This window comes from Panthera onca, chromosome B2 (genome assembly GCF_046562875.1).
Source record: "Panthera onca isolate mPanOnc1 chromosome B2, mPanOnc1 haplotype 2, whole genome shotgun sequence".
NCBI classification, from domain to species: domain Eukaryota; kingdom Metazoa; phylum Chordata; class Mammalia; order Carnivora; family Felidae; genus Panthera; species Panthera onca.
In genome coordinates, this window is record NC_138343.1 from 739,466 (window position 1) to 747,168 (window position 7,703).

The window sequence follows — 7,703 nt, forward strand, 5'->3', positions numbered from 1 at the left end:
TTCAGAAGACTATCTTCTATTTTAATACAGGTTTTTATTGTGATCTGATCAATGTTTTCATTAAAGCTTTGGATGAGAGTGGTAGATGATTATCGAAAGAAGGTAAAATCAATATTAGAGAATCCAAGCATGTCAACATATTAATTAGTGGGCTAATTCCAAGAAAATCATGGTATAGTTCAAATAGGACAAAATAATAAAATATATCTCATGTACAAAAGCACATAGAAATTGGAGAGGTGGGTGGGTGTCTTTTCTTGTTTAAAGAATGGGTAAATCCCATAAATACATGTTAAAAGCATCCAATGACTGCCAAAATAAAAACTCAAAAAAAAAAAAAAATCTAAAATATCTATTGTCCTCATCAAACCAAAACTGAATCATTCCAGAATTGAAAACTTTAAGAAGATTGTAGAAAAAGGAGTGTGTTTGCAGCAAAAGTGATTAGCTGTCATTTATTCAAATTACTGAACAGCTCAGAAGGGACCTATATTTTCAATACTAAAAATGGTTGTCAGGTAAATAAGTCATATAGAGATAGACAAATACTGTGTGATCTAAACAAAAAGGAACTCATATTTACAGAGAACAGATTGGTGGTTAACACAGGTGGAGAGACGGGCCTGGGCAAAATGGGTGAAGGTCATCAAAGGATACAAACTTCGGGTTTAAGACAAGTAAGTTCTGGGAATGCCTTGTACAGCATGGTGACTATACTTAACAATAATAGATATTTGAAAGTTGCTACTAGAGTAGATTTTTGTAAGTTTTAATTTTAATTCCAGTTAACATACAGTGTAATATTAGTTTCAGGCGTACAACATGGTGATTCAACACTTGCAAACAACACCCAGTGCTCTATACCCTCCTTCATCCCCATGACATTTCTCTTTTTCCCCTCCCACCTCCCTCTGGTGACTATCAGTGTGTTCTGTATAGGTAAGTCTTTTCTTGGTTTGTCTCTCTGTTTTTCCCCTTTGCTCATTTGTTTTGTTTCTTAAATTCCACATATGAGTGGAATCATAGGGTATTTATCTTTCTCTGACTGACTTATTTCACTTAGCATAATACACTCTAGTTTCATCCACATTGCTGCAAATGGCAAGACTTCATTCTTTTTCATGGCTGAGTAATAGTCCATTGTGTGTGTGTGGGGGGGGGTGTATACATACCACATATTCTTTATCCATTCATCAGTTGATTAACACTGGACTGTTTTCATAATTTGGCTATTGTTGATAATGCTGCTATAAACATCAGTGTGCATGTACCACTTTGAATTAGTGTTTTTGTATTCTTTGGGTAAATACCTAGTAGTGCAATTGCTGGGTCATAGGGTAGTTGGAAAAATAGATCCTAACTGTGTGTGGGGGTGGACGGTATCTAGAGTTATTGTCTGATCGTTTCACAATATACGCATATATCAAATCACTTAAATTTAAAAATTTAAATTTTAAATTTGAAATTTTTGAGGTACCTCCATACTCTTATTTTCTAGAGTGACTGCACCAGTTTGCATTCCCACCAACAGTGCAAGAAGGTTCCCCTTTCTCCACATCCTTACCAACACCTGTTGTTGCCTGAATTGTCAATGTTAGCCATTCTGACTGGTGTGAGGTGGTATCTCATCATGGTTTTGATTTGTATTTCCCTGATGAGGAGTGGTGTTGAGCATCTTTTCATGTGTCTGTTAGCCATCTGGATTTCTTTGGAAAAATGTCTATTCATGTCTTCTGACCATTTTTTTATTTAACTTTATTTTTTATTTTTTAAAATTTACATCCAAATTAGTATATAATGAAGCAATGATTTCAGTAGATTCCTTAATACCCCTTACCCATTTAGACCATCCCCCCTCCCACAAACCCTCCACCAACCCTAAGTTTGTTCTCCATATTTATCAGTCTCTTTTGTTTTGTCCCCCTCCCTGTTTTTATATTATTTTTGTTTCCCTTTCCTTATGTTCATCTGTTTTGTCTCTTAAAGTCCTCATATGAGTGAAGCCATATGATTTTTGTCTTTCTCTAATTTCACTTAGTATAATACCCTCCAGTTCCATCCATGTAGTTGCAAATGGCAAGATTTCATTCTGACCATTTTTAAAAAGTTTTTATTTAAACTCCAGTTAGTTAAGGAGCACCTGGGTGGCTCAGTTGGTTAAGCGTCCGACTTTGTCCCAGGTCAGGATCTTTCAGTTTGTAGGTTCAAGCCCCACGTCGGGCTCTGTGCTGGCAGCTCAGAGCCTGGAGCCTGCTTTAGATGCTGTGTCTTCCTCTTTCTGCCCCTCCCTGGCTCATGCTCCGTCTCTCTCTCTCAAAAATAAATAAATATTAAAAAAAAATTAACTCCAGTTAAAGTACAGTGTAATATTAATTTCAGGTGTGCAATTTATTGATTCAGTATTTACACACAATATCCAGTGCTCATCACAAGTGCCCTCTGTTATGCCCAGAATTTGTGATCCCCAAAGACTGCCAGAGAGCCGAGTCCGCTGTAAAAGCAAAAGAGCCTTTATTCGAGCTAGCCCGAGCTCAATCCCCTACCTGCACCGACACAGCGGTGACATACCGGGGAGAGAGAGCCAGTTTCTAAAGGACAAAGGTTTTATTGGGGCCTAGGGGCAGTTGGTGAGGTAATGGCTGTGGCCTCAGCCGATTGGCTGGGGAAGGGTCTCAGTCCTGTTAGGCAGGTGAGCGGGAGGTTAATCAAGGGGAGGAGGCGTGGTCAAGGTGAAGGACACGGAACAAGATGGAGTCAGCCTGCCTAGGCCCGCCCTTTCACCCTCCTTGATCCCCATTCACCCATCCCCCACGGTCTCCCCTCTGTTAACCATTGGTTGGTTTGTTCTCTACAGTTAAGAATCTGTTTCCTGGTTTGTCTCTTTCTGTTTTTCTATGATCATCTGTTTTGTTTCTTAAACTCCACGTATGAGTGAAATCATGCGGTATTCATCTTTCCCTGACTTGTTTCGCTTAGCATAATACTCTCTACCTCCATCCATGTCAATTGTAAATGGCACCATTTCATCCCTTTTGATGAATGAGTAATATATTGTGTGTGTGTGTGTGTGTATATATATATATATATATATATATATATATATATATATTCCACATCTTTATCCATTCATCAGTCAAAATTACAGTGAAATATCACCTCACACCGGTCAGAAGCCAGTTAGGTGGTGAGTGTTGGCTGCTGGTGGCCACAGGAGGGAAATGGCTCCGGCCAAGTCCTGTTCCTAGTGGGGTCTTTCTGAGAATGCTGCCTCTCTGGGATGTGCACAGAGATGAGCAAATAACCTCCCCTCTCTGCACCCCAGGAGCTTCTCAGATTGCTTCCTCCTCGCTGTCCCTGGGCTGTTTGTCCTTCTGTGTCTCCAAGCGCAAGGCAGTGCCCTCAGGCTGATCCCAGCTTCCTCCTTTAACATTCCAGGCTTGAATTCCTGCTGTGGCCAGAAGTCAGGAGATCCAGCCCCTCTAGCCCTGCTGGATGGTTGCTAGGGAGATTCATCATTCCCCACCCCCTCCCTTGCCCTTCTCCTTGACCTCGACCTCAGCTCCCTCCCCATCCCAGCGGCCAAGGTCCATTTCTCTCCCAAACTGCATCTGGGCATTCCTACCTTCTTGGCTGTGGCCTCTTCTCTACCTTAGGTTGTGGAGCTTGTCCTGACAGTCTTCAGGTTGGTTTTGGGGTGTTCAGAATGATTGAGTTACTGTAGTTGTGTTCGTGGGTGAGGCCAGCCCAGGGCCTTCCTGCTCCACTGCCCTCTTCCCACCTATCTGAAGAGTAGATCTTACAAGTTCTCAGCACAAGAGAAATAGATCCTAACTGGGTGGGGATGGAGGGTATCTGGACTTATTGTGTGATTCAGTTAACATGAGGAATGCTACTTTGGCTTGCTTGCTGGTTTGAGCGTTTTCTCCTTCATGTACCCTCCCACCAACCACGCCGTGGATTTACACAAAAACTTTAAGGGTTTTTTACTTGCTAAACCGAACTCAGAAAATCATGTGTTGGCTTACGTTTATAAACATGGCTATCAGTGTAAAGTGTCACACAAGCAAAATTGGTTTGCACTTCTTATAGGTGTACGTGGGGTATAATGGGAATACTGGTATTTTACCTAATTGTGGTATTTATTCCAGGTATCAAGTTTAAACACTTTTTCACAATAATGCTTACCTTACTTTTGGGATTTTATGTGTGCTGTACCTGTATTGTTCAAGGGAGGTTAGGGCTAGCTGCAGTAACAATCCCAACTCAGTAATTTAGACCCAAATACTACATTTTTTATTCATATAAAATATGACTTTGGAAATCAGTGTCTCATTCTTTCCAATAACCAGGTGATCCAGACCTCTCAGAATGTGACCTGCAAGGTTGCTGAGGCCCAGGAGAAGTGCCAGAAGTAGGGGAAAGACAGGAGTTTTATTTTATTTTTTTAATATAATTTTTGAGAAATTGGTTTCTCAACACACAGTGCTCATCCCAACAGGTGCCCTCCTCAATGCCCATCACCCACCCTCCCCTCTCCCCCACCCCCCATCAACCCTCAGTTTGTTCTCAGTATCCAAGAGTCTCTTATGGTTTGCCTCCCTCTTTCTCTGTAACTTACCCCCCTCCCCTCCCCCATGGTCTTCTGTTAAGTTTCTGAAGATCCACATAAGAGTGAAAACATATGGTACTTTCTTTCTCTGTATGACTTATTTCACTTAGCATAATACCTTCTAGTTCTATCCATGTTGCTGCAAATGGCCAGATTTCATTCTTTCTTATTGCCAAGTAGTATTCCATTGTATATATAAACCACATCTTCTTTATCTCTTCGTCAGTTGATGGACATTCAGGCTCTTTCCATAATTTGACTATTGTTGAAAGTGCTGCTATAAACATTGGGGTACAAGTGCCCCTATGCATCAGCACTCCTGTATCCCTTGGGTAAATTCCTAGCAGTGGTATTGCTGGGTCGTAGGATAGTTCTATTTTTAATTTTTTGAGTAACCTCCACACTGTTTTCCAGAAGACAGGATTTTTTTTATAAGTATAGTCTTATTTTTACTTAAAAAAATATGGAAGGTACACATTGAGAATTGAAATACTATGTCTTTTCTTTCTAGAGATGTGACATCATGTTTTCTGGTAATTTCTATGAAACATTGTGCTAAATCAAAGCATACATATGACTATTAAAGCTGTTTGCTCTCTCCTCCTCATGCTGAGCCAGCCCAGCGGAACACTGCCTTGGTAGGGAGATTTTAACAGGAGGAAGGAACTGCAGAGTCCCTACTCCAACAGAAAACCTAACAAACAGAAAGCGTTTTAGCAAACCTGTACGAACACTTAACATGCTGTAAGAAAGGGAGACCTTTTAGCCTACTTCCAGCATAAACACACACTCATTGGGGCCAGTAAACTAGGTACACCAACGTAGAAAGCATCTTTGCTTTGATAGTGATAATAGCTAAAAAGCACACAGTATATAATACTTTGATCTTTAAGTAGGTAATCATGGAAGCTCCGAGATTATAGCCACTAGGTTAGCCTGAGTATTCATCTATAAAAATAGTTTTCTAAAAATGCTTAAAAGAATTCTGGAAACAGACTACATCAGGACCAGCAGAAGACAGAGTGATGCAGGGACTGCCGAGTGCAAGACAAGGAAGTGATTTTCACATGTAGCTTCAGGTCAGGGGCATCTCTCAGTTATTCCTACGGCCAGGACTAGCTGGGATGGGAGCTGCTGCAGAGGACAGCCAGCTCAAGGAACACCCTAGAGAAATGTTCCCACACAGGTAAAAACCCCTCTGAGGCTGCAGGACCGAAACTGATGCATACAGGAAGCTGTGAGCACACAAAAAGCCTGATGGACATGCGGAGCCAAAGAGGGCTGGAGTTGGTGGGTTCTTCCAAATGCTGCTGACCTACCAACATTTATGCTGGGGAAGGGGTCCCTGGGGGAATGCGGGCCTCAGGCTTGCTCCAGAGGAGCCTGACTCAGGCCAGAGCGAGGGGCCTACTTGGGGAGGAGTGCTAGGATTACTGAACACAAGGTGCTTCAGGGGCCTAGGAGGGTCAGAAGACTGTCTTCTGACCCACCAATACTTAACGTCAGTGAAGAGTTGTGGAACAGAGCCAGTCTTTCCAAGATGTATTCTGTCGCATAGCCAAAGCCTCTTCCAGTCTGTGGGGCTGGCGACGTCCAGAAAGATATCGTTGCCTGGTGGTAGGCCCTAGTGCCGCAGATCATTCTGGGAAGCTGGCACGGGGGATGATTTGCACAATGAAGTCACCACCAAACCACTGCTTAAATCCAGTCCCCGGCCTTCTTTTTCTGCTCTGTAGTCCAGAAACATTTCCTTCAAAGCCAGAAAATGTGTGAACGTGAGCAGCATGTCAAGTAGGTCAGCAGCCACTTCATTGTTATGGTGCTGCAAAGTTGTGGTGAAAGGTGCCATGCTAAATCCAGGAATCCGCTCCAGCAGCTGTTCTTGAATATACTTTTCTACCGAAGAAATATATTCCTTAAAAATAGGTGTGTAGGTGAGTTTATTCTCTTCTGTGTCTTCAAACTCCTGGTAGTACTTGTTCATGAAATTCCTCTGCAATAACTGGAACTCGTCATCCATGATAATGTCCTCTAAATATCCAACCACAGCATCAAATTCTGCATCAGAGGCAGAAGAGAAGGACAGAACGAAGCTCTCTTTCTCTAGGAAAACAGCCGCCGCCGAGGCTGCCTCCTTCTCCACGCGCGAGCAGGACCGTCGACCAATTTTTTTTTTTTTAATATATTTTTAAATATATATATTTTTTACATTTTATTTTATTTTTGATAGAGAGAGACAGAGCACAGGTGGGGCAGGGGCAGAGAGAGACGGAGACACACAATCCGAAGCAGGCTCCAGGCTCCGAGCTGTCAGCACACAGCCCCACGCAGGGCTCAAGCTCACAAACCGCGATATCATGACCTGAGCCGAAGTCGGACGCTTAACCCACTGAGCCACCGGAGGCGCCCCAGCCCCGCCGCCTCTGATCCCGCCCGCGGCCCGGGCCCAGCCTGCGCTCCGCTCCTTAGCGCCCCAGCCGGCACCTGGGAGGCCTCGCCGCCAAGGCCGCGGCCGCTCACGGCCTAAATAGCTGGGCCCTGCGTGTGTGGCCCCGCGCTTCAGGCTCCCCGGCGGCAGCCGCGCAGGCTGGACCCCACGCGGGGCCAGGCCTCTCTCGGCGCCCAGGTTCTGCGCGCCGCAGCGGCCCTAAGGGACTGGCGTCAGTTACCCGCAGCCCGGAAGCGCGCCCCGCCCCCAGAAGACAGGAATTTTGAAGACACTTATTACTTACACTCACATTTGATTTCCCCGAGTCACGTGGTCCCGATGTAATTAGAAGGTAGATATATTTATATCCCTATAAAAGGTCTTCATCTTTTTTCTGGAAGTTACTCGGAAACGATCTGATACTGCTGGCTCTTTTGAGGATTTGTTAGGTGAGACCAGGGCCGTTGCGAATGGCTGACGGTGATTACTGCCCCGGCTGGGGCTTTGGGGCGCCGACCCCAGTGTCCATGATCCTTACGTTTAAGTCTGGCTGCGGGGAAGTCACAGCGTCCCCAGCCCTTGTGTAAGCTCGGGGACCGTGTCCTCCACTCCCTCAGCCTGGACGGTTTCCTGCGGGCTCGTGCCGACCGCCGTGCTGTGGACACT

At 44.3% G+C, this 7,703-nt stretch overlaps 1 pseudogene; it reads right to left on the reverse strand.

Moving 5' to 3' along the window:
• Window positions 1-6,154: 6,154 nt before the first annotated feature.
• LOC132666546 (ADP-ribosylation factor-like protein 2-binding protein pseudogene) lies at window positions 6,155-6,776 on the reverse strand (annotated as a pseudogene).
• Window positions 6,777-7,703: the final 927 nt, after the last annotated feature.